Genomic DNA, 27,934 nt, shown 5'->3' with positions numbered 1-27,934 from the left:
GTCGAGTCTCGTGTCTGTACAAGATACTTCCAAGTCAAGTCTCTACCTTCAAGTCTCAAGTTGAGTCTCATGTCTGTACAAGATACTTCCAATTCAAGTCTCTACTTTCAAGTTTCAAGTTGAGTCCCAAGTCTTTGCAAGATACTTTCAAGTCAAGTATTAAATTGAGTCTTAAGTCTGGGAGCCAACTTTAATGGGAAAAAAGGAAGTGGTGATGGTGTGTACATTGGGGGTGGTGTTTCAATAACTAGAAAATCAAGAAGACATGCACAAGGTTATGTTTAAAAAATTAAATTATCATAGGTAATTTATCAATATTGCATTTTAGAAAAATGAGGTCTACTCAGCAGCCTTTCCCTACTGCACCTTGGAAGAGCCTTCTAAACCTTTCCTAGGAGCAGCAAGAAAGAAAGTGTGTTTCTTTGAGAGGAGCAGCAAACATGCTAAGCAATGGGCTTGAAGTGGGGAGTGAGGTCTACTCAGATGCCTATCCTCACTCTACACATCAAAAGAGCCTTCTATAGCTTTTGAAAAACTTTCAAAGGATCCTTTCACTTCATGTCCATTGCTTAAGAACCATGAAAAAGTCCATTGCCTTTTCTAACCAGGCCATCTTTGTCAGGATTGCACCACCCTGCACTATAATGCCACCACTTTTGTTAAACCATTGGGAGTCAGCTATCTTTGTCCATCCACTACAATTTATCCAGAGATCTCAATCTGTCTACTTCATAACCATGTATTAATTTCAAGTTTCTCATTTGCTTCATCATTCTGTTACAAGATAATAATTGCATTTAATAGGAAGCACATTGTTTTAAAAATAGGTGTTTCTGGCACGTTTGCTCATAATCATGCAAGGCTGAAAGAATGGAGAGCGTAAATGTCTTCTGGTAAGTGCCTATAAGAGAAGTAATATATCTTACCTGACAGTTATTGACAGCAACGAGAACTCGCAAGTGGCAGGCTGTCCTCATTAATAAGTACCTCTTGGCCCAAGGGAAGACATGATGAATAAATGCTTTGAATCAGTCCTTTATGTTTTGCGTGCTGTATGAAATTTGTAGTGACCGAGTGGCTTTGTTTCTAATGTGGCATCTTCTTTTTGTTTGTTTTTAATCACCATCTTCACTCTTTGTTTTAAATCTGGTTTGGTTACAGACCAGGAATGGCACCTAAAGGCAGAAAGTCATAGCATTGTTTGGCTACTGCTATGCTGCAGAGATAATCCAGTGTGACACAATTTAAACTGCCATGGTTCAGTGCTTTGGAATTCTGGGCACTGCAGTCTGTTATAGCACCAGAGCTCTCTGATAGAGAAGGCTAAATGTCTTACAAAACTACAATTCCCAGAATTCCATAGTATTGAGCCATAGCAATTAATGTGGTGTCAACCTGGATTATTTCTTCAGTGTGGATGCAGCTTATGAAACAATTTCTTTATTTAACCCAGATTCACCAGGATTTTCAAAACACTGTGTGCTCTGGGGTAGATGTTGTTTTACCATAAGGAGAATTCCAACAGATTAAGGATTTGTGTAGGGATTGGGGTTGTAGGTTAAAACAGTGGTAGCTTCTATGCTGGGTGAAAATCTGGTCTGGGGTTATAATCTAAATTTAAAAGGCTCTGACCGAACTATCGAATCTATTTAGGAAATAAGCACTGACATCTTGGCCAGATCTAAAATCTGCAGTCGATTCACCACTTCAGTGACAAAGCATTGAGATGGATGGATTTTAATGATTAATATCCCCACTATAGATTTATAGAAATGGTTGCACTATGGATATATAGAACTGAGCTTTTGGAATCAAGGTTTTGCGAGGGAGAGAAAATGCTGAACAGGATTTGCAGTAGAAATGTTTATAGAACAAGTTGACCTTTGCAAGCATCAAGGCATCTAGTTTACATTGAAAGCCAAAACAATTAAGAGCAGCATCCTTGGATGAGGAAAACAACACATGGAATATTCCAACTGTGCTTAAAATGTATTTTAATATATTCAAAAATCTGTGTCCTAATTGTAAGAAAGTTTTGTACGTTTGCACTTTGAACCAGCCAACAGAATGTATTGTTAGGGACCTCATTGTTGGGATTACTATACGAACAGCTATTTTCTTAGGTTCTTCGCCTCAATATTTGGAACTTGAATTTCCGCTGGGGACTTTTTGCCGGCAAATAAACAGTTTTGGATTCTCAGCCTTCTGGGTCCTGTTGTCCCTCTGCTCTGTCAAGCCGGTGGACTTAGTGAGAGAAGTCCAGGCTTTTAAAGATCCCACAACAGCATCATCAGACATAGCTACAATAATGGAGCTATTTTATTTTATTTTAATGTATTAAATGTGTATTAGGCCAGAATTCTTTTGGTGACATAGACAAACAGGAAATAATGCTTCTTCTTAGAAAGATGCATTCTATGACACACATGTGCACATCTTCTTTTTAAAAGCCTGTTCTTTCCTTCAAGATTGTTGCTTTATTCATATGCAAATATATGCAAATTTAATTAAATTACTGTAACTGCTAGGTTCTTTAATTCAGCAGCAACTCTGCTCACAATAACCTGAAATCACCATGCAAGCAATGTTGCAAAGGCCCTGTACAAACAGGCCATTAAGCACGTACTGAGTACGTGCTAGAGTTGCCCGTGAGCATCCTTTTCAGATGCTCCCTAACCCTAGGACGTACTCAGTACGTCAAAATGGCGGTGCCCTGTCTACATGGGCGCCGCCATTTTGACGTAACGGCTGCAGCACATCCAAATGGCACGGTGCAGCCGTTACATCCTGGCGCCACTGTAGGGTGCCTATGGCACCCTTTCAGTGGTGCAGAAAGGAGCTCCAAAACGGAGCTCGTTTCGTGCTGCGTACCGCTGGCACAGCCTTTACAGGGCCGCGTCAGCGATACGGAAAAGAAAGGGGCCCTCTGTCTCCCCGCCATTGTCAGAGTGTCCTTGGGGCATGAAGCCCCAAGGACACCCTTTTCCAGGCCGCTGAAAGCGGCGTTCGCTGCTTCCCTGAGGCCTGGGAAAGCGGCAGATCGGGGCCTCCAGGGCTGCCGCTGTGGCAGCTCAGGCCCCGATCCATCGGGAAAAGGGGTGGGTGCAGGCCTCCCCAAAGGGTTGGTTTGTATCCCGCCTAAAAGAGTTTTAAAAGATCTAATAAAATACTAGCCAATACCCCTCTGTAAAAAAGAAAAAAAAGAAAGGAGCATACCTAACATAAAACAGCAGCGGCAGTGAACACTCAGTTCAATTTCATTTTAGAAATTTAAATAGTCCCCAAAGTCACACATGTTTAGAGAAAAAGAAGACTAGACACACACAAAAACCAAAGTGTTTTGAGAGCACTTTCTTTCTGTTCCTGTCCAGCTCTTCAATAGGGGAAATTTTTAATCCAGAAATGTTAGGTTTAAATCCTGAGGCAAGCAAATCTGGAGCCATTTGCTTTGGTTTTTATATATATATATAATACATTTCTTTCACAAAAGAACATGTATTTTAAATGAAATTTCCTCCCTTATTCTCAGAAGACATAATTACTGCAAGGAGCACAGAGCAAAGAACAAGCTGTATTTTTTTATTGGAACAAATCCTGTTTTTTAAGTGTGGGAAATAACCAATTACACAGAATTATTTTTCAAGGCAGAGGTCTGAATAGTATATAAGTGACTAACAAAACCCTAAATCTGTATGTAACAAACATATGTTCGAAGTTACTAACTGCAGCCCTCTGGGATCCAGAACAAACATGCCTGAAGCTTTAAAATTAGGCTCTAAAAATCATTCAGATGGCGAGAGACAGACAAATAGATGCATTCCTACTGTACTTTTTATTGTACCATGTCTCCTTTAACCACATGGACAGGCAATCTGGCTCCCATCACGTCCTTTGACTACAGTTTCCATAATCTTGATCAACTGTGCTGGCTGTAGTGAATTAGAGTTATAGTCCAAACTATCTAAAAGGCATTAGTTTGCCTAGCCATCTACATCTACTTAACATAATTCCTCCCATCTTAGCCTGTCTTTAAAAAAAACATTTTCGGTTCAGTATGGTATAATTTCTTAGTACATTTCCAAACCAGAGGGGAAATGGTCATACCACAAAAACAATTGTATGGTAGCACTCCCTAATGATTGGTAAATCGGTCTTTTCAGTCTGTTTTACACTGGAGTCCTACAAATGGTTGCTATTGTTTGTTGTTAGCTGCCATCAAGTCAGCTTTGATGTATGGTGGCTCTATGATTGAGAGACCTCCAGAACATTATTAGGTGACCAGCTAAAGTCTTGCAAACTCAGAACTGTGGCTTCCTTGACTGAGTCTATCCACCTGTAATGTGTCATTCCTCTTTTCCTATTGCTTTCCACTTTGCTGAGTATTAATGTCTTTTCTAATGAGTCATATCGGAGTCATGGAGGGAAGTGACCAGTGAGGTGCCACAGGGTTCTGTCCTGGACCCAGTGCTATTCAACATCCTTGTCAATGACTTGGAGGACAGAACTGGGGGCATACTTATCAAATTTGCAGATGACACCAAATTAGGAGTAATAGCTAATACTCCAGAGGACAGGATCAAAATTCAAAATGACCTAAATAGACTAGAAAGCTGGGCCAAAGCTAACAAAATGAAATCCAACATGGAGAAATGTAAGGTACTGCACTTAGGGCAGAAAAACAAAAGGCACAGATAAGGATGGGGGACACCTGGCTTAAGGAGACTTCTATGTTTGAAAGGGATCTAGGAGTCCAAGTAGACCACAGGGATGAACATGAGTCAACAGTGTGATGAGGCAGCTAAAAAGGCCAATGCAATTTTAAGCTGCATCAATAGAAGCATAGTGTCTAGATCAAGAGAAGTAATAGTGACACTGTTTTGTCAGATCCCACCTGGAACCCTGTGTTCAGTTCTGGGCACAACAATTCAAAGAAGATGTTGAGATCTTCATTTTGTCTTATGACTGAGTCAAAGTATAAAAATTTTTGAACGGTTTCAATGTCTCCATCATCCACTTTAAAGTTTTGTAAATCATCAGTAGTCATTTTTGTTATGGCTGTAACCCTCTTTTGCATTTTCTTTCTTGAATTTCCCCAATAGTCATTCCATGGTCTTTGCTATTTTCTGCTAGTAGAATAGTGCCATCTGCTTGTCTTATATTGTTTCCTTCCTCCGTGTCTAATCTAGCTTTCCGTATTATTTGTTTTGCATATAAATAAATATGGGTGATAAAATGCAGCCTTGTCTGACCCTCTTGCCAATGGGAAACGATTATATTTCTCTGTATTCTGTACCACCATTGAATGGTAGTGTCATAGTGGGCCTGTGATATGCAGTGTGGTTAAAATTGTTCAATGCAGAGTTCCAGTGCACTCCATTTAGCTGCAACACTAAAGCTCTCTGTCAAATAATTCTATGCAGCTCACCAAATGATTGCTTCCAGAATTCTGTAGGAGGAAGTCATAGCAATTAAAGTGGGATTAAACTCTCTCTTAAGAAAGGACTGTGAACTCAGACTCTGTTATTGAGAACCAATTCATGAGCTAAGCATATGTTCAGTGGCATCCTAGTCTTTAATTGTACCTTTAAAGAAGACAGCTTGTGCGTTCAATTTGCACTCTTCTTGATAATGACAGATTTCATAGAATCATAGAGTTGGAAGAGACCACAGGGGCCATCCAGTCCAACCCCCCTGCCATGCAGGAAATCCATATCAAAGCATCCTCGACAGATGGCCATCCAGCCTCTGCTTAAAGACTTCCAAGATTTATTGTTGTCTGAGCTGTGCCCATCTGCATTTTAATGCATTTTTAAATTTGGGGGTATCTTTTTTCCATTTCTGCACCAAGAACAATATTGCAACAGTCAGAAGAACACAGAAATGCAAAAATCAATGAATGCATCCCAATCTGTGCCCAGGAAGTGAGGGCCAAAGCTGGTGACTACAGTATTAGTGAAGTGGTAAACCTGCTCTCTTCTGAACTTTAAAGGAGCTATCCAAAATGTTGAGACCATTGTGTAGATCAGTTTCGGAACCTTGGATAGCTCCTTTGATGCTCAGATGTAACCCCAAAGTAACGTTGGCCATGTAGGAAAGTACAAGAATATCCAAAATCCACAAAGCAGGGATACTTTTAAACAGCCAGCCAAAGTGCACAAAATACATGTTGCAAGCTTTAGAAATTCCACTGGTTCCATCAGGTGATGGTGTTGAATCATGCAGGAGAAAAAATATATAAAATGACAATGTTAGTCACAGGGTTGCATTTTCTCAAGATGTTGTTGATGTGTTGTTCTTTGGGGGATACCTTTGCAAGCGGGTGCTTCTTCCTTCCGGTCATGTGGCACCGGAAACACAGCAAAGTCCAGGATATAAAGTCTGAATCCCATTAGCAATGCAAAAAGGTAGTTCTTCTGAGCTCCCAGATGTCTCCATCCTTTGTGAATCCCAAAATGGAGTCATTGCCCAGCTGACATAAATGCCTCCGGTTGCTACTGTTTATATCAGAATTTCCAAAACACAAAACAAAACCTGAATTCTTTTATCATCCCATACTACCCCTAAATTCTTCCTAAAATTTTTTAATTCTATAACTGAGATAGGGGAATCTATTTCTACTGAATATATATACCCACATACACAATTAACCTAGTATTTCACATGTAAACATACTAGCTTATTTTCATTGTTTCTCCAGACCGATAACAGGCAATGTTGTATGTACATGCTGATATTCATTAACCCGACTCAACTGTGTGCCTTTCCCCTCACCCTGGAAAAAAGCCTGGGCAAAGATGTTAAAAGGGGCTACATTAATTGGATTACAGCCATTTGTTTATGCTCAAAGGGATCGTGTTAAACAAACTCCCAGGAAAAAAATAGGAAGGAGAGAAAAATCCTCAGTACAGAAAATAAAATTGTAGGCATATTGGTCTCCAGTACCAGTTGGCCCTCCCAGGACCCATGCGAGGTAGAGAACAGATAAGGCATAACAAACAAATCCTAATTAGCCAAGCTGAAGATAAATCTGAAAAGCACACCAGATAAAACGCAGATGAAATTCAATCGCTATTGCCCTAGCCAAACAGAGTTAAATTTATGGCGCGGGTGAGGTGGCCACTTCAGTGCAAAGTCAATCAAGGTGTTGATCGATTTTTGGTGAGAATTAATGCAGGCTTCTTTGTTTTACTTGATATATATATATATATATATATATTCCGCATTATGCAACCTAAGAGCCAGTGATAGCCAGCCAGTATTTGGGAGCTGCAAAAGGTGCCCAAAAAAAGCAACCAGCATGAGTAAAGAGCTGTTGCAATACCCCTGTATTGTTAGAGGCTTAGAAGTTGTAAACTACATTCAGTGCTGGACATCCATATGAATTCCAACATAAGGGGTAAGTAACCTACCAAGTGCCCTACAGCCCTCTCAGCATCCCGGAAACACAGGAACATCGAAGGTTACCATCTACCATCTGATCTGGAAAGGAAAAGCAGGATACAAATAAACAGTATTATTATTATTATTAAGCCAGTACAGTCAATTCTGATTAGTAAAAACTCCATGGGAGTTTCAGGGAGGAGTCGTTCCCAGCCCTATCTGGCAATCTCTGGTGGCTTCCCATCCAAGTACTAACCAGGCTTCCAGGTTTGGCACAATCTACGTTGTTGTTAACTGCCCTTGGGTCAACCTTGATTCATGGCAACCCTGTGGATGAGACATCTCCAAGATCCCTGGCCTCAGCTGCTTTGCTTATATCCTGTAGGCTCAGGCATGTGGCCTCCCAGATCAAGTTTAACCATCTGGCATGTGGTCTTCATCTCTTTCTACTGCCCTCTACCTTTCCCAGCATTATTGTCTTTTCTAATGAATCATGCCTTCTCATGATTTGGCCAAAGAACAAGAGTCTACATTTAGTCATTCCAGCCTCCAGAGAGAGTTCAGGCTTGATTGACTCTAGAACCCATTTGTTTGTCTTCTTGGCCATCCACAGTAACCTCAACACCACATCTCAACTGAATTGATTTTCTTCCTATCGGCTTTCTTCACTATCCAGCTCTCACATCCATACATTGTGATATCCTGACTTTGGTGTCCAAAGTTATATCTTTGCTCTTCAGGATCTTGTCCAGTTCTTTCACAGATGCTCTTCCCAGTCCTAGCCTTCCTCTGATTTCTTGACTGCTGTCTTTGTTGTGGTCAATATTTGCTCAATCCATGCTTAGCAATAATGGAAAATATAGGTGTGCCTCTAGTGTGGTGTGGTGGTTTGAGCACTGAACTATGACTGGAGACCAGGGTTCAAATCCTGGCTCGGCCACGTAAACCCAAGCAAACCCATTTAAATGGGTGATCTTGGGCAAGTCACACTCTCTCAGCCTCAGAGAAGGACAATAGCAAACCCCCTCTGAAGAAATTTGCTAAGTAAAGACTGTGATAGGCTCGCCTTAGGGTCACCAGAAGTTGGAAATGATTTGAAGAGACACAACAACAAAAGCCTGTTTCGGTTTGCATTTTTTCTAAATGATTCATCTAGTTTTTAAACTGAATTCAGAACTGAGTTTTTCATCTACAGTGAGTTCTGCACTTACTTATTAGTGAATGAACTTTAACCTTTGCACTAGCAATGCCACCAGCAGCATCCTCTGACTTTTTTTTCTAGGTCATTCCACATCCTTCCTTTGCAATCAGGCCCAGCTGCAGCTGCTAAATTCAGGCAAAGAAAAAGCTACTTTGCAAGTGTAGTCTGTGTGTTCTTTTTTAAAGGGGGAAATAAAACTTCAAAAGGTATAAGTGGCCACCTGCAAAACTCCAAGGCTTCCTTTGATCTAAGAAACAATGGTTCATAAAGAAAGAAGGAAGGGAAGTGGAGAGAGAGTTTCTCCTGTATTTCTATAAAATAATGAAAGGAAATTATCTTCCATTTCCTTTCAGTGGCTCATAATGATTCAGATTAGCATTTCAGAAAGGCTGGGATGTAAATAATTCTTTGAGGAGCTCTACAGATGAGTCAAGGCTGCTTAGCAATGTAGATTTCAAGACTCTTTACACAGCACATTATTGCCAATGTTCTTTACAGCACCTAGGATGCCGCAGAAATTTTAACAATTAGGAGTAAGAGTGGTAACGTTTTGGTTGGTTGGTTTAGATATCAATAGCCCACATGCACTAAAATCCATTTAAAGAATTCTAAAGAAATGAAAACAGCAAAAATAATCTGAAGCAACTAAAAGTACATTAAATGATCTGACAATTTAAATTAAAAACAGTTAAAGCAGTTTTGGACAACTTAGAACCATGTGCATGTGAAAATTACCAAGTGTGACATAGTGGTTTTAGTTATGGGTTAAGACTCTGAAGACCAGGGTTTGATTCCCACTCAGCCATCAAATTCACTTGGCCAAGTCACATGCTCTCAGCCTCAGAGGAAGGTAATGACAAGCCTCCTCTGAACAAATCTTGCCAAGAAAACCCCATGATAGGTTCACCTTTCAGGTTGCCATAGGTCAGAAACTACACAGAGCATACATGAATGTAAACAAGAATCAGAAGTATTTACGTGACACTTGCAGTGGTGTCCAAATGGAATTAACTTTCTGAAAGAGCACCATCTCAATTACAATTAGAATCTCGGTATCTGTTTTAAATCTAGAAATTTTGTTAAGCCCAGCCAGCATAGGCAATGATAGCTTATGGTATTTGTCTGGGGGGCAGTCAATGTTCCTCGTCTTTATTCTGCTGAGGAAGCTGTCCCATATGCTGCTCTCAGCTCCACTTTGAGCCATTGGGTTGCCAGCTTCAAATCAGCCCCAGAACTGTAATTTGAGCATCAGATTCACACACAGAAATTAACCAATTATCATGTTTTCATCCCCAGGCCTCCAAATGTTAATAGGCAGATTCTTGAATATTAAGCCACATTGCTAGTATGCTCTTTCCCATCTCATCTTGCAAGAGATATGCAAGAACTCTAAAGCATTTACCCCTATACATTTGGGAATATTTCAGCTTTCCAAGGAAAAGAAATCAAAGATTAAGAGCTCCCACCCCATGACAGATCTCCCAAATTGCTATTCCCCTCTTTGCCCCTCTTTGATGTTTGTGGTAGTGTAGGGACAGCAGCAGAAGTCAGTTGTGAGAGCAGATGTAAATCCAATTATAACTGCATGTCATGAGAAATCCTTTGGTGGAATAACAGCCCCCATGCCCCCTGCACCTCAGTATGCCCTTAGCCAGGATGATGAGGTGAAAAGGACAAAAAGGACACCGTTCCCCTTTCTGTTATCCCCTCAAGCTCTGACAAAATTGAGGAAAGAAAATGATGAGTGTGTTGAAGAGTAGAAACTTTGGGGGGAAGAAAGCTGGCAGAAATGGATGGAAGGAAACCAAGAGGAGCATGACCAAGATGGTAAGAGGTCTGGAAACCAAACCATATGAGGAATGACTTAGGGAGCACAGGATGTATAGCTTGGACAAAAGAAGAGTATTGGTGCATCTGCACTGCAGAATTAATACAATTTGACACCACTTTAACTGCCCTGGCACAATGCTATGGAATTCTGGAATCTGTAGTTTTATGAGATATTTAGCCTTGTCAGAGAGCTCTGGTGCCATAACAAACTACAGATCCAAGGATTCCATAGGATGGAACCACGACAGTTAAAGCAATGTCAAACTGCATGAATTATGAAGTGTGGCAGCAGCCTCAGAAGTGATTTTGTTGTTGTGTGCCTCCAAGTCATTTTTTACTTTTCAAGACCCTAAGGCAAACCTATCATGCTATGAGCCGTAAATATCAGAAGAGACATCATATTGAAAATGTGTGACCTTGTGTTCTGCTGCTCAGACTAGGACACAAATCAATGGATTCAAATTACAAAAGAGATTCCATCTAAACTTTAGGTAGAATTTTTGACTCGAACAACTGTTTTAACAGTTGATACAGTCAGTCCTCTGTATCCACAGATTCGGTCACCCATGGATTCCAACCATCCATGGCTTGAAAATCCACCCCCCCCCCCAAAAGGAAAGTCCAAAAAAGCAAAACTTTGGATATACTATTTTAGATAGGGATATTATGCTATTATGCCATTGTATATAATGGGACTTGTCAGACAAATTTTTTATATCCACAGGGGGTCATGGAAGCAAATGTCAGCGATACAAGGGCCCAGTGTAGACAACTTGGGGAGATGGAATCTCCTACAGTATTTTGAGAGGCTGGTGGTCATCTTTCCAGGAGTGCTTTAAATCTGTGTTCCTACATGGGAAGGAGCTTCACTAGATGACCCTTGTGGTCTATTTCAACTCTATGAGTCTAAGAGCCTCTACAGACCAGTGTTATTCGCTGATGTGAGGGCATGGCATATGCATGCCGGCCTCCCTATGCCACTCCATGCTGGCATCATGCCATCACCAACACACATGCGGGGTCATCACGGCACCCAGTTGGTGCAGCATTAAACAAAGGTACCAAAGGAGTGGACGAAAGCCACTGCCGCCACTGTGGCAAGGGCACACCCTTTCCACAGCATGAAAAGGAGCCACTTTTTTGCACTGCGGAAAGGGGCCAAAGCGTGTAGTGCCATGGCCCCAATCCAATGAGAAAGGGGCAGTTGCAGGCCACTCCAAAGGGATGTCTGTTGAGCCCTGGGACTTCTTTTCCTTGCTCAGATCACAATCTGAGTGGGAGGTGAATTTCAGGAGCTTTTCAAGACTCACTTTTCTTTCTGAAGCAAGTTTTACAGGCCCCTGAAATTCAGTTCCAATCCTGCATTTGGAGAATTTCACCAGCATTTCTTGATTATTTTTCTGTCCAGCTGAAAACTATACTAGCAGATAGATCTGGCATATGCTCCTAAATCTGCCCAAAAATCTGAAGTCATTGTCATTAGCAAAGTAAAGAAACAGTATATGGCTTGTTCTTCATATTACCTAATAACGAACTACACGTCAGCCAAGACAAAGCTAGGCTTTGTTAATCTATATACATCACATATGCAATTATTTCCTTGGCAAGTGTAAGGAGGTTGTGTTGTGGCCTACCAAGCTATTTAGAAATGTTAAAAAGCCACAAAATAATGAATAAAAAAACACACACTTCTAATCTTGGCCTTTATGTTTGTAAATTCATTTTCCCAACTAGGTTCTTTGTAGTACCAAGAAGCCTTCTAGAAATGCAGTTCAAGCTAATGATATCAAATCAACTCTAATGGATAAAAGCTTTTGTGTGCGCATGTAGCATACACTTAAGTAATAGTTATTAGCAATATCCATAGAATGACTTGCTGTTTGAATTACCCTGGAGGCTGAGGTGGAAAAGAAATATGCTACAATTCTTTTGGTGCAAAATCTAGATTGAATCTTCTTATTCTAACCTGGTGCCTCATTGAAGAGAAAGTGCCTCATTAAAAGCCAAAATGATATATTGTATCTATTAATCAATGGTGTGGAAAATGCTTTATGTCCTAGTTTCAAAGTGTTGAAATGTATCTCTTAAGGGTCGATATTGTTTCCAAGGAATTAAAGCAAAATCAATGAGAGACATAGACTTTCATTTTGGTTACAAATCATTAGGTTCCCGCATTTTAAAAACCTTTAAACTTACAAAATAAAAACCTCATAAGAAAATTTGCTCAAAGAAGTAAACTTTAAATGGATAGGCCAAGCTAATTTATGCAGCACCAAATAAAGTTTTCTTGGAGAAGGGGTTTGTGCATTCAGGGTCAATCTATACGATTACATAGACTAAAGAAATTCCATAATATACATCTGCTCCCAAGGCACATACATATCTGTGCATGTATGTGCCTTTAAGTTGCCTATCAACTTATGGTGAACCCATAATTTCATAGGTTTTGGGGGGCAAGGAATACTTTAGAAGTGGTTTTGTCAGTTCCTTCCCCTGAAATATAGCTATAGTACCTGGTATTTGTTGGTGGTCTCCCAACAAGTGCAGAGCCTGCTTAGCTTCCAAGAGCAGACAGGATCTGGTGCCTTTAGGGTATAATGCAAGTCATACAATATAATGCAAGTCATACAATATGATGGTGAGGTGATAGATGAGGCAGAAGAAATGTACAGTGGTCCTGTCATATTGGCAGACTAGCTATCTAGGAGCTCCCACAGATCATCCTGCCCCATATTAGTCAATGGCAGTGTGTGCATGTAGCCTACTAATGCAAGCACATGCATGTCACTTGATCTGCCACTGTTTTCCATCTGTGGGAGGTGTGGAACCAAGTCACCACAGATGGAAAAGGCACACTGTACAATGAACATGTTCGTCAGAATACCAGTGTCAAAAGGATATACACAAGGATATATATTTGTGCAACCGGAATGAATCACCTTGATTGGGTTTGGAAAAGACTGGCTTAGCACACCAGGGTGCTCTGTTGCTCTGGGCATTCAGATGTTTGGAGAACTTCATCTCCATTCTAGTGGAATGGTTTGCTGGGTGGCAACCAGTCCTTGTGAGCAAGCAGCATTACCTCAAACTACTCTCCCTTGCCCAGAGCTTGGTAACATTAAAATTATTATTATTTTCTTTTATTTATTTATTTATTTTTAATCACACCTCCCAGAATTCCCTAGCCAGCATGGATGCATCAGGCCATAATGAAAGTCCTCTGACAACAGGAGGAGTATGCAAGAGAGAGGGAGAGAGAGAGAGAAACAGAGAAAGAGTATAAAAGAGAGACAGAAAGAGCCACAGGTGGAAGTTGCTAATAGATGGACTTTGTGAGGGTTGATGTGGGTAGTGAACCTTCTATATGACATATTTTGATCAACATCTGCACGCACTCCTTATATATTTGTCAATAAATTCATTACAACCATTATCATGCCTTGCTCTGGAAGAATATCTCTGAGCTTAGATGTTATGGTCTTGATGCCACCTTTGCCCATGTCTATTCAGTAGCAAGGGGATGATGTGGGGTATGAAGCAGCCCAATGCAAGAAAAGGATGTCAGCTTCCCAAGGGACCAGGAGAAAGCCTGTGTTATTCTGTGGATGGCTACTGAAGAACAGCCAGCTGCTGCCTGGCCATTCCCTTGTCGCCAATTACTTTCTAAAGAGGGATGGACATGATTAACTGGAGATTTAAAATTATCTAAGCTGGTTCACCCAGGGCAGCTGACCAGCTCTCATTGAAACAGAATGATGAACTCCATCAGGGAATGTGAATATGTTAGTGGACTCTTATTACCCCCAGTTAGCTTGGCCAATGGTTGGGTGTTATGGAAGTTGTAGTCCAATCACCATTAACGGGTCACAGATTCCTAAGCCCTAAACTAGTGAAACAATACTACTTGCATGCACAAATCTTTCCAAAAGTAATAGAGAACATTTTAAAAAATGAGCATGCTGCAAACAGATCTGCCATTCCATTCGATATGCAGCATGGTGATATATATCAAATGTTATATTTTTTTAATCTGACAAAGACCAAAGACCACACACCTGAGGTATAAGATTGTTCAGGCCCAGGAGGCCAGTAGGATTGCTTTCATTCGTTTTATTGTTAAATGCCTCACTGGAGGGCAATTTTGTTCCTCTCCCAATCGGTCTAGCCATTTAATATTTCCCAGATCTCCTTGCCTTTCAGAAAGCGGTTCAGTAGCCTCAGGAAGGCAAGGGTGTTAAGTCTTAGATTATTTCACAGAAGAGTTCACATCTAAGCTCCAGGCAGATATTTCTGTTTGTAAAGTTCTTTGGTGCGCCTGCTGTAATCTATCATACTGATAGACACAGGCAATGGTCATCCATTTAAAGGACACAAATAATGAATGGCTGTCTGTGAGTCTAAATGACCTCTTGTAATGCTTTGCCATAAGGCCTAAATAGTTCTACAGTAATTCTTAGGCTCACCTATCCAACAATCCTGTAAAGCTGACCATACAATTTGCATATACCAAGTCCAAAAACCTGTAATACTACTACTAATAATAATAATAATAATAATTTTTATTTATATATATATATCCTGCCTCTCCCTACGGATCGAGGCGGGAGAACAACACAGATATAAAATTACAAATAGTTAAAATACATTCTCATTGTACAAACAAAAACGTAAAAACACATCAAACCTGTACATGTGCAATATCAATATCTGATTCCTCATCGTAGTTTCAAGTGGAGTATCATCTTAAGCTGTTATAGCAGGTCTGGGGGATAGGCTTGCCGAAAGAGATCCGTCTTAATTGCCTTCTTAAAGGCATCTAAGGTGGTAATAAGACGGATCTCCTCCGGCAAGCCATTCCACAATTTGGGAGCCATCACTGTGAATGCCCTATGGTAAGTAGATCTTAATCTGGTCTTAGGACAATCCAAGTTGTTCTGAGAGTGCGGGGCAAATTGTGTAGGGAGAGGCGTTCCTTCAAGTAACTCGGGCCCAAGCCATGTAGGGCTTTAAAGGTAATAACCAACACTTTGTACTGCGCCCGGAAACTAATCGGCAGCCAGTGAAGAGATATTAAGACAGGTGTTATATGGTCAGTCCTAGGTGTACTGGTGACCAGTCTGGCTGCCACATTTTGTACCAATTGAAGCTTCCGAACTTGATACAAAGGTAGCCCCATGTAGAACACATTACAGAAATCTAAGTGAGAGATTACCGGTGCAAGTACCACTGCTTCAAGGTCCTTTCGGTCCAGGTAGGGACACAGTTAGCGTATCAACCGAAGTTGGTACCAGGCACTTCTGGCCATCACATCTACTTGAGATGATAATTGTAGTGATGGATCCAAAAGAACCCCCAAACTGTGCACTTTGTCCTTTAGGGGAAGTGTGACCCCGTCCAGGAGTGGTTGACAAATCTCCATCCCTGGACTTGGGGAACCTATCGCAAGTACCTCCATTTTCTCAGGATTCAACTTGAGTTTGTTTTCCCTCATCCAGCCCATTACCGACTCAAGGCAGGCGTCCAGAGGAGAGATGCCATCCTTAGTCACTGTAGCAGTCAGAGACATAGAGAAATAAATTTGGGTGTCATCAGCGTACTGATAACACCGCGCCCCATGTCTCTGGATCTCTCCCAGCGTTTTCATGTAAACATTAAACAGCATGGGGGACAGAATGGCACCCTAGGGGATGCCAGATGTCAGCTCTCTTTTGGAAGAGCATGAGTCTCCCAGCATCACCATCTGGAATCTACCTGAGAGGTAGGAATGGAACCACTGGAGCGCAGTGCTCCCGATACCTAACTCCCTCAGGCATTCCAGAAGGATACCATGGTCGATGGTATCAAAAGCCGCTGAGATGTCCAAGAGCATCAACAAGGTCACACTTCCCCTGTCGATACCCAGACGGAGATCATCAAATAAGGCAACCATGGCTGTCTCAACACCGTATCCCGCCCTGAAGCCAGTTTGAAATGGGTCCAGATAATTGGTTTCATCCAAAACAGCTTGGAGTTGGAGGGTGACTGCTCTCTCAATAACCTTGACCAAAAATGGTAACAGGGAAACCGGTCTGTTGGGTGGCCAACTGTACTTGACCACCCAACAAGCTCAACTTCAAAAACTGATCACAGAGAGAAACGGATGAACCAAAATTTTTCATCAGATAATAGAAGTCACATATGTTAACCTTCTCACTTACTGCTAACAGTTTTCATGATATACTGTTACTAGCTGTTTTGTTCATGGTCAGTATCAATAATGTATTTGCAGAGCTTGGGAAATTATTATTATTATTATTATTATTATTATTATTATTATTTTACCTGCCTCCCCCATTGATCAAGGCAGGGAACAACAACAAATTAACAAACACACAACAACAGTCAAAAACACACATCATTTTGGGGTTGTAACATGCTAGCTAGGGGGGATTCTAGGAGATGCAACCCAAAAAAATAACTTTTCCAAAATCAATCTAATTTTTACTGTCATTATCTCTTTCATTAAAGTAGCCCTGAGTTCATCATGGACCCCCGCCCCATGTGTGCGTGCACTAGTTGAATAAAGCAACTGAATCACAGGAGGCCTGGATCCCAGAAGGTTACCATAAAACTGAACGAGAAGTAAATGACTGAAAGCAGGTATTGGTATTCATATAGGCTTTACAATGCCCCCCAAATTAACTGATAAGAACTGTGCACATGTGTTGTCAACTCTTGTCAAGAGTTAAAAGAGTCTGGATAGTAAATCCAGCAGAAGTTTTAATTGGGAAAGTGGATTCCTGTCACACTGCACATGTCGGCTGGCTTACTTTGCGCTACTGTGCTTTTTATCTGCAATGATTTGGTGAATGGGCCAGAGTTAATAATTTAGTTGTCACTGTCTGAACATGTTTCTCTTCTAGGTTCACTGTCTACAATTCAGATAGGCCATGCTCATGGAGGCTGGAGGATTCTAGAATGATGGTCCAAAAACGTATAATTAACTGAAAAAATAAACCAGAGTCACATTGCTATCCATGTGTATTGTATATGGACACTCTGGCTAACTCTCCATACATCTGAAGAAGTGTGGAAGTTCATAAAAATACATGCTAGAAGCTATAAAGCAAGGAATAGGAACAAGGAATGAAGAGCAACATTGAGTAGAAAGAGAAGGAAGTCAGCAATGGAATTAGATGTGCAAGAAGGAAGCAAAAAGGAAAAAATGAGAAGTGAAGGAGTGTAGTGAAGAAGCTAATGAAATGTGGGAGGAAAGAAAAGTGGAGTGAGTATTCAAAGTGCAAACTGAACCTAGGAAGAAGAGGTGATATTGAGGACACCATGCAACATTTCGTTGCCAGAATTAACAGCAGCAACAGTGACAAAAACAAGAAGTTGTCATCGCAAAAGCTACTTCCAAGTCAGGCAGTGTTCCCTGTTGTTCCCATATCCAACTTAGGTAGCATCCATGACATTCCAGTTCTGTTGCAGGTCTTGTATTTAGGGGGCCTCTTACACCTCCTACTTTTCAGATGGAGAGGTTTCATAGTATTCATAAAATGCAGCAGATGCACCAAGAAATACAACTAATATGTAAAGATCCATGCACTTTGATCCATTTGGCACATGCTCAAAGCTCTGGAGAAGATAAACCAAAAGCTACAGATCTCAGAAAAGTTACTTTTCAGACTACCAATCCCAGAATCCTCAGCCAACATGGCCAATGTCTATGTTAGGGATACTGGGACCTTCAGATCAAGAAATTTTTCAATTTTTTTCCAAATTCTGTCCACATAAATATTCATGGAGTAACACTATGTTCCCTAGTGAGTCTTCACCTCATTCTTTAAACTTGCAACAGCCCATTGTATGTTGAATCTGACAACTTTGGAGACATCTTTAGCCTCTCACTTCTCCTCACTTCTCCAGCTTTTTCTGTACAGCTTTTTCTGTTATTTTCTTTATGTTGGCAGCTGCTGTTGTTGCTAGAGGTCCTTGAGATGCAAATTCTTCCCCCCCCCCCCCCTTTTTGGCTCTTTTTTAATAAGTAAACAAATCTTCTATAAACATCAATGTCATTCAGAAAACAGAAGGTGCTCACTCGGAGCACATTTACTCTTCTCAACAGAGTTAATAGGCTGCAACACTGACTGTGGCAGCGTTCAAGATCTGTATTTTATAATTCAGCTCTTCCCTCTTTTGCATTCTTTGCATGTCCCATTGCACATCATTGTCTGAGGAAATCCTGTTGGGAATGATAATAAAGCAACAAAATGAAGAAACAGCTAGGGAAGAAAAAAGCCATATAGGGAAAAGTGGTTGGGCTTACAAACACACAGCTTGGGGTGCAGATAAAACATTGTCAAAACTAAACAGCCAGTCACTAGCAGAAGAAATTCCCTGAGCAATTTGTGATTAGTGGGAGTTGCTGCTGAGATGTTTCCGAAAAGGTCAGTGTGTTAATGCATGGTGACAAAACAGTAATTCTTGGCTCAAAGAGTGACAAACGTTAGGACATAAATAAATCCAAACATTAGGCAAAATATATCCTACTCTAGCAGCAGGGAGGGAATAATGGCGAAGGCAATAAAGATTTACCACCCCGATTCTACATGCAGAAATCTGGAAGAATAAGCTGATTAATGAGGAAATATACATCACAGTTTTTTGTGGGTTTTTTCGGCTATGTGGCCATGTCCTAGAAGAGTTTCTTCCTGAAGTTTCACCAGCATCTGTGGCTGACATCTTCAGATGCTGGTGAAACGTCAGGAAGAAACTCTTCTAGAACTTGGCCACATAGCCGAAAAAACCCACAACAAACTATGGATGCTTGCCATGAAAGCCTTCGACTTCAAATATACATCAATTTGCTGTATTTGCAAAAAAAAAAAACACACAGAGAGAGAGAGAGAGAGAGAGAGAGAGAGAAACTGATATAACAGAAAGCATTAATGCTTTGCAGTGACTCTGAAAGGTAAGTCAAGCAAGGAAACTCAGCAATGGAGAAATAGCAAAAATCATATGCTGTCCCAAATAAATTAATTTAATGAATTATCTCTATTGGCTGAGTTGATGATGGCAATGTGTTTGAATCCAGCATCAGAAGATGCCAGCCACAGATGCTGGCAAAATATCAGGAATAAACTCTTCTAGAACATGGCCACATAGCCTGAAAAACCCACAAAAACTATCAATTGAAATTGTTAGTTGCCTTGGGTCTTATATGAGGATAAATATGGGTTATAAATTAGATAAATACATGAGGGGAAAAATGGAAGACTGTCTTGACAGTAGGAGTTTTTCATCACTGGAATAGACTACTTCAAAGGGTGGTGGACTCTCCCTCTTTGTACATCTTTAAACAGAGGTTGGAGGGCATTATTATTTTTTGCAACTGCTTTTGTTGTATATGCCTACATGGCAAGGAGGTGGACCAGGTTGTTTTTATGGTCCTTTCCAACTTTATGATTCAATGAGTCAAAGCCATTTCCAGCACTGGAAATGTAGGATGTAAAGTGGAGCAGAAGACAGTTCTGTATTCTTTACCCCAAACGTGCTTTTTGTATAAGAAAGAGGCAGTTCCAAGTTGGAAACACATGCAATGGCTGACATCAGGCTTTGTTTGGGCTTCACCTAGTTGCTGTATAATGCAGCCAAGAGAAAACCAGAAGTACACGTGGTTTCACATTTCCCAGGGTTTTTTGCTTGGTTGGTTGGACTATTTAAAGTGGATATAAAGCTTCTATCCAGGAAATCAAGAAATATGGGAATACAGAGAACAAAATTATTTTCTCATTGACACTCAGTCTTTCACTCCCAGAGAAACATATCCCTTGCTTGCTTTCTACAACTGAACACAGAGGAAGTAATACAAACATAGAGACATTCTGGAAAGGATGCTGATAACTCTGTTCTTCTCTTCCATGAGTTGTATATTCCAGAGGAATTATTTCTGAATTCATCTTTTTCCTGGGAATGACACTGCTGATTTTCTCATCTCATGAGCCTAAGGTAAGAAAACACAGCTCTAAAGTTGGAAGTCCCAGAACTGTAAAGAACAAAAGTGTTGGCAATGACACATATTTGACAAGGAGAGTGTTCTAGATGCTTATCAAGTAATAGCTATTGCTTGCAATAATAGAGAGGTAATAACAAAACAGAACAAAAACAGAGCCAAGGACAAAGATCTTTTGATATATAATCAGACACTACAGTATTAGTATAAGAAGAAGAAGATGGCTATATAACCAAGATTCTGAGAGTGTTGAAGAGAAATGTTGTATGGGTTATTTTTCTTAACACAAAACCATGTCACAAGAAACCAAAACTGAGAACATTTATTCCTGTAAGTAATGAGATGTTTACAATTAACCCTGAAGAGCTATTTAAAAGATAGATATTGAATGTATTGTGCCCAGCGCTACCATCTTTGCTCCATTTTTTCAAGATATTCAGTGTTTCTCCCCTGAAAACAATTAGTTTTGCTTCGACCAGTGAGCAGTCTTGAGTGTATGTTATGTATGATTGAAAGACAATGAGCTACTTAGTTGTTTAAATGGATGGGGAGGGAAATGGGGATGAATCTTCTGCTGAAGATTCAGGTATCTTCCCATTTCATGATGAGAGGGCATGCTTCATATAAGTTTTCCAGAGTTAGCCTGATCATGAAAAAAGGGAGAGAATCTAAACTCTAAAATGATGATGATGATGATGATGATGATGATGATGATGATGATGATGATGATAATAATAATAAATTTATTTATATTCCACCTTTTCCCGGGGGCCATAATTACCTAATAACTTAAGAATTATCCAGTTGGCTTCCCATCTTCATCTAACTTCATTGGAGAAAGAAAGAAGTGTTTATGTATGTTGTTGTTCTTGATGTTGTTGTTTGCCTTCAAGTGCTTTTTTGACTTGGGCAACCCTCAAAGAGTTTTATTATTATTATTATTATTATTATTATTATTATTAACCTTTATTTATATAGCACTGTAAATTTTATTGCCAAGATTTGTGCGGGGAAGTGTGCCAAAGCCTCCCTCTAAGGCTGAGAGTGTGTGACTTTGCCCAAGGTCAGTCAATAGGTTCCCATGCCCCAGCATTTGAACCATGTCACATTCCTCTTCCATCTTTGAGAGAGTTACAATCCCGCTGCTAAAAAAAGTAACTATGGGCCTGAACAGACAGACCAAAATAAAGCTGCTTCAGGTCACTTTGGAGTTGCGCTTTGGCACGGCTTCCGGCCTCTTAGGATGCCTGCATCATTTAAACAGCATACCTCCAAAGTGACCTGAAGCAGCTTTCTTTTGGCCTGTCTGTTCGGGCCCTAAGTGTTACAGTAACACTGCAAAAAAGAGCAACATTCTCCTGCACTAAGTCACAATTCCCATCTCACTCAATAATGCTGAGTTATCACAGAAGGGAATGAATAACAAATAGCCAGCTATGTACAGACTGTCCTTTCTAAGATCTAGCTATGAGTCCTTCCAGCTGGTCATTTGTGGAACTCTGTGACCCCAATATTTTCTGGTCCTTCAGATGGCAGCCTGGATCCGCTTTGGGCTGACACATCCACCCAGTGAGTTTTCTCTTCCCATTTGTATGCAGGGGGTGTCAGGACTGCCTAACTCAGCTCTCTATTATTTTATCTTGTAACTTCAGCTTTCAGTTCCATTCGTGCCAGCTGTAAACAAAATCCTAAAAGCTGCCCCTTCCAAAGACAATGAAGTATCTTCAAGCTCCGCCACCCTCCCATCACACTTCATTTCCCTTTGTGCTCTGGGGTGGCACAGCCAAGAAATCAACCTCTGCAGTGAGGCGTCTGCCATTATCCCTCTGCTGCCTGAGGAAACTAAACAGGAACACAATTGCCAGGCTTGAAGTAATCAAAATGTTGTTTGCCAAACAAGCCATTGCCCACTTAATCAAATCAATGGTTCTTGGGCAAAAAGTGCCAAAGCAATGTATTTACTGACAGAAGCTTGGATGCAGGAGTAGCACACCAAGTTTTCAAGGCAACTAAACTTTTCTTTTTTCACTCCACAACACATAATTGCAAAGAAGGAAGAAAGCAAAAGCCGACGTGCGAGTGAAAGAGATAAAGGGAGCAGATAGGTTCCACGCTGTACGCATGCAAGAAGCACATTGAATAAGAAAGAAATGAGATCGTACTCTTATTGACAGTACAAACTCTTTAAGTTAAAATTTGCTGGTATTTTGGCCCCACATTTTTGCCCTTGGCTGTATTCACCACTGGTTCGTGGTCTTTATTCCAAATGATATTTCCCATTCTGCTTTAAGGAAGGGCCAGAAAGGTAAATAGATAATTTCACATGTGGATAATACTTTTTTTTTAATGTGCTTATAAATCAGAGGTTCCAAACTACAGATGAGAACCTCATTCAGAAAAGCAAACATCAGATATAATAACTTCATGCCCAAGAGTATATATTTTTCCAGCTTTTGCTACATGAAGCTGATGCTAATGGACATCATGGCTGCTTGGTGGTAAAACCATCTGAATTATTACAACTGTTTTGCAAAAAAGAAAAACCTTCATCTTGTTTGCTCATCAAACAAATCATTGTGATGCACATAATACAGAATGATCCCGGCTCTTGTGGTTTGCCCTTTGGGGGACAGAATGGTCCTTGGCCCATTCTCCCAATGCACTTCCAATGCACTAGCACACCTTCCTCATCAGTCCAGATTTTCAGAAGAGCCTCACCTTCTCAGAGCTCTTGTGTATAGAGAGCCAGCAATCAATAGCTGACTGTGGGCCATTTTATTGTACACTCATGATGCCCTTGAAAGTTACTTATCTATGCTCCATTCTAGTTGTCACCATGTCAGAAACAGAACCCTGAAGCAATAGCTTCACTCACCCACCAAGGTGAAGTCAGAGGGTGAGCAAAGTGTAGCACTCTAAACATTGCTGAATTTGCAACTCCCAGCAGTCCTCACCATTAACTACGCAGGCTAAGGCTGCTGGGAGTTACAGTCCAACAACATCCAACATCCCCTGCATTACAGACACCCAAGAGCCAATTCTAGCTCCTTACAGTTTGTAGAATATGTTGTCAATGAATAATTAAAGAAGAAGCCCTATAAATTAACTTTCAGGAGGAGAGCCGGCCATGTCCTTTTCATGTCTACATGAATATACAATTTTAACTGAAGACAGTCAAGGGACATTTTTACAATAATCATTACATACTTCTTTACAACCATGTATCATATACCATACATAAATCATATATTTTTTTCTCTACTGCCTTATTGCTGGCCAAAAAGCCAGTAGTAAGCTTTATGGTAGAAAGGTTTATTTCCTTTTCTTTCTTTTCTTTTCTTTCCTTTTTTTTATTTTGGTCCTACATTTAAAAGTATTTTTTTAAAAAAACTTTAATTAGACTTTATTCACATCAGTCAAGAGTTGACTTTCAAATGGAGCACCTTCAGCAAAAATGAAAGTGAAGGGAGGTTTTTCTCTTTTTTCAATCACCATGAAGTTTAAAGGAATTTCTAGTCTAGTATCAGTAGAGAGGTATATTTGATCTTGATAGATTTATTAATTATTAAGGCACCACTACCAATAGAAACATTTCACAGGCTTTCTTTTCTGGAAAAACAGTGGGCTTTTCACTGCATGCTGCATTTAAGATTACTTAAATCATTATAGGTTATTCTCATCCCAATGCATAATTATGTTAAGTGCAACAAATTTCCTCTGATTCAGCTCTTTTCCCTTTGGTAGCACCATCACATTCATATTTAATAATAAACCATCAAAGAAACATGGAAATATAAACTCCCCCACACTGTCTGGGTTTATAGAGGTAGTAAATTAAAGTTTTATGTTTGGGTCCTTTGAGGGAGAGACAATAATTAAAGACATTGTTCCCAAAAAAAAAAAAAAAGCTTTGAAAAAGTTCAGCAAAGAAATGTCTTTTTTAAAAAACTTCAACAATTCTACATCAGAATGAAATACAATGGGCCCTTGGTATCCACTGCAGTTTGGTTCCAGAACCCCACCATAGATACCGAAATCCATGGATGCTCAAGTCCCATTATATTCAATGGCGTAGTAAAATGGTGTTCCTTATATAAAATAGCAAAATCAAGGTTTGCTTTTAGGATTTCATTTTTTAAATCACAGAATCATAGACTTGGAAGAGACACCAAGGGCCATCCAAACCCTGTGCAATGCAGGAACACACAATCAAAGCGCCCACAACACATAGCCATCCAGCCTCTGTTTGAAAACCTCCAAAGAAGGAAACTCTACCACTCTCTGAGGCAATGTGTGCCACGGTCTAATAGCCCATACGGTCAAGAAATTCTTCCTAATGTTTTGGTAGAATATCTTTTCTTGTAGCTGGAATCCATTGTTCTATGTCCTAGTCTCTAGAGCAGCAGAAAACAAGCTTGCTTCATCCTCAATATGACATCCCTTCAAATATTTAAAGAGGGCTATCATGTCACCTCTTTACCTTCTCTTCTCCAGACTAAACATACCCTGCTCCCAAAGTTTCATCCCATAGGCCATGGTTTCCGGACCTTTCACCATTTTGGTTGCACTCCAGCTTGTCCACATTCTTCTTGAATTGTGATGCTCAGACTGGACACAATGTGTGTTTCAAGCCATGGTTGGTTGAATCAATGGATGCAGAATCTGGATACAAAGGGCCAACTGTATTAAATATTTCTCTTTTCTATTCACTGTTTCTCTGTCTGTCTATAGCATTTTCCCTTGCCTGAGCAGAAAGGCTGCGAAAGTGGGTATCATACAGTCAATAACAACAAGTTAATCCTTGCAATCTAAAAAAAACACAATTTCCTTTCTTTCTTTCTTTTTTCAAGAAGAAGGGTAAGAGGAGGAGAAAGGTGTTTTTCAGTAGGGCTGATGTATTGACACTGCTTTCCACCCAGTGGTGGTTGATGGCTCCATATCAATGAGGCAGAAAATGTGCTTTGGGTTGTAGTCCAAACTTTAAAGGAGCTATGCAAGATGCTGACTCCTATCCCTGAAATATGTTCAGCAGCTTGGATAGTTCCTTTGAAAAAAAATCTGTATCCAGACAATGATGCTGGGAAAGGGAAACGACAGTAGAAAGAGAGGAAGACCATATACCAAATGGTTAGATTCAATGAGGGAGGTCACAGGCCTAGATTTGCAGGACCTGAGCAGATCAGTGGAGTACAAGAGATCTTGGAGATGTCTCATCCACAGTCACCATGAGTCAGAAGCTGCATCCACATTGGAGAAATAACCCAGCTCTCCGCTCTGGGTGCCACAACAAACTCCAACTCCCAGACTTCCATAGCCTTGAGCCAGGGCAGTTAAAGCGGTGCCAAACTGGGTTATTTCTATTATTATTATTATTATTATTATTATTATTTATATAGCACTGTAGATTTGCACAGCGCTGTACATACAAACAATAAATAGATAAGAGTAAACCTGCCTATGGCGTACAATATAAGAAATAATAGGATTTCTCCAGTGTGGATACAGCCAGAGTCAACCTGATGGCAGTTAACAACAACAAACCTTACCTGGTGGCTTTGGCTCCCTTTGAGCATTACAGTATATTTTGAGTTTCACTCTTGATGTTAATTTGATTTTGTTTCTTGTTTCCAAGTTTCTTCATTCAGCATTCTATCCTGTTAGGGGGAAAATTTAAAAAGAAATCTAGTTTCTAACACAACGTAATGAAATACAGCAGTGTAACAAGACAACAATGTGTAGCACACAAAATTAGATGTAAGATGCAGAAGCATATGCCCAAAGCATAGCCAAAAAATAACCCCCAAAAAACTATTTTTACTTAGGTGAGAGATTTAGAATGGGATGCCAACACAGAAGAGGACCTTATAGCCACCGACCAGGCTTCCTCCAGTGATAGACACAAAATCATAGAACTCAAAAAGGATCTGAGAAATAATCTATTAAACTCTAGGGGTCAAGTTGCTGCTCTGGGGAACTGTCATGGGTTAATAAGCTTGTTAGTCTTTAAGGTGCCCCAAGGTTTTTTTAACAGCAAGTAATGCATTCTATGTGTTTTTGCTCCATCTTCCTCTCCCGTAACCTTGAATTTCTCAGATTGGCTTATAAATTTACGAAAAGTAGCTCTCTTCATTTCACTTCCTATCTGTCCCTCACTTAAAGTTTATTATTTTGTGCAAGCTTCCTTTTATATTTTTTTCAAAGGCCCTTAACAGCAAATGATCGGGAAAGCGGACTGGCTGAAGGTTAATGTCTTTAATCTGCGTATCTCTTCTCTGGAAATGCAATCATGGAATGGAACCAATACCCTCCCAAGTAAATCTACTGCATGAGAAAGTTGTGTCAGACAAGTAATTAAAGTCTCCGCCAAGCTTTATTGGGATGCGGGAGAGGAACTTTTGTAAAACTAGGAAGTTCTGCAGATGCTCATCACACCACTTCATGTATCCTTGCCTGTCCTGAATGGCAGGGAAAGCTAGTGGTTTCCATGACAGTGATGGTGAATCCAGCTCTTAGTCAACACCTTCAATATGTTTTCTATGGTGCAAAACTCTGTCCACCTCCAAATAGGGTGAGGCACTCGACAGACGGGCAGCTAAATGCCCCCCCCTTTTAGCCCCGGATTGTTGCTGCGGCAACCACATGCCATGGCAATGATCCGCTCCCTCTTGGGTGCAAAAAGAAGCTGCTGTAAGCAACTACTTGGAAGGGGCGCCATAGCGGCGCGCGTGCACCATGATGGCACCCCTACTGGCCAGCACCATTTGGGCACTGCACCACCCATGCATCATAATGGCGTGCCCTGTGTGGACAGGCACATGCCATGTGTAAATCTACAGTGCTATATAAATAAAGCATAATAATAATAATAATAATAATAATAATAATAATAATAATAATGGCACACGTGAAGAGGAACCAGGGCTTTGGGCGTGTAAATGCTCAGCCCTAGTTCATCCCTACCTAACACGCAGTAAGGCAAGCACAAAGTGCCTATCTGTACAGCCCCTTAGTGCCTTAGGTAGCTCCTTTAAAGTTTTTTTGTATATATATGTATATTTTTATTAACTTTTTACATAATCAAATACATTTTGCTATAATACATAATACTAAACTCCTATTTAAATTTACATTGTTGTTCCTTCCTTTTTATCTTTATCAATGCTGTACTTTTCACGTTACTTTCTATTATCATTACATATAGTAATGTGTAGAATCAAATAAATCAGGAAAGGTTTTCCTAAGGTTGAAAAGAAGAATGAAATATTTTTTTATGTTTCTGTTTCTTCTTGACCATACTCTCTCACACACACATACACAGCTCAGAATGTCAGAAGCATTTCTAGGGTGCTTTACAAACCGCCCAAAAAGGACTCCTCCACGCAACAAAAAAGAAGCTGCAAAATGCAGCTTCTTCTTGCGGCGCAGAAATGGCGTCGCAAAGCGCCAATGACGCACTCACGGTGTCATTTCTGCTGTGCGATGTGTGGATGCTAGGCGTCCGCGATGTCAAAATGGCGGCACCCATGTAG

At 40.4% G+C, this 27,934-nt stretch overlaps 1 long non-coding RNA gene across 1 annotated transcript; it reads right to left on the bottom strand.

Moving 5' to 3' along the window:
• Positions 1 to 81: 81 nt before the first annotated feature.
• LOC121937015 lies at positions 82 to 26,052 on the bottom strand. Its single transcript, XR_006105068.1, has 3 exons — positions 25,952 to 26,052; positions 7,410 to 7,479; positions 82 to 247 (listed from the first exon to the last, which is right to left on the bottom strand). It is a non-coding gene; the product is annotated as an uncharacterized LOC121937015 (long non-coding RNA).
• Positions 26,053 to 27,934: the final 1,882 nt, after the last annotated feature.

The sequence above is a fragment of the Sceloporus undulatus genome, chromosome 7 (assembly GCF_019175285.1).
Source record: "Sceloporus undulatus isolate JIND9_A2432 ecotype Alabama chromosome 7, SceUnd_v1.1, whole genome shotgun sequence".
Taxonomy (NCBI): Eukaryota; Metazoa; Chordata; class Lepidosauria; order Squamata; family Phrynosomatidae; genus Sceloporus; species Sceloporus undulatus.
This window is presented reverse-complemented; position numbering and strand designations above follow the sequence as displayed.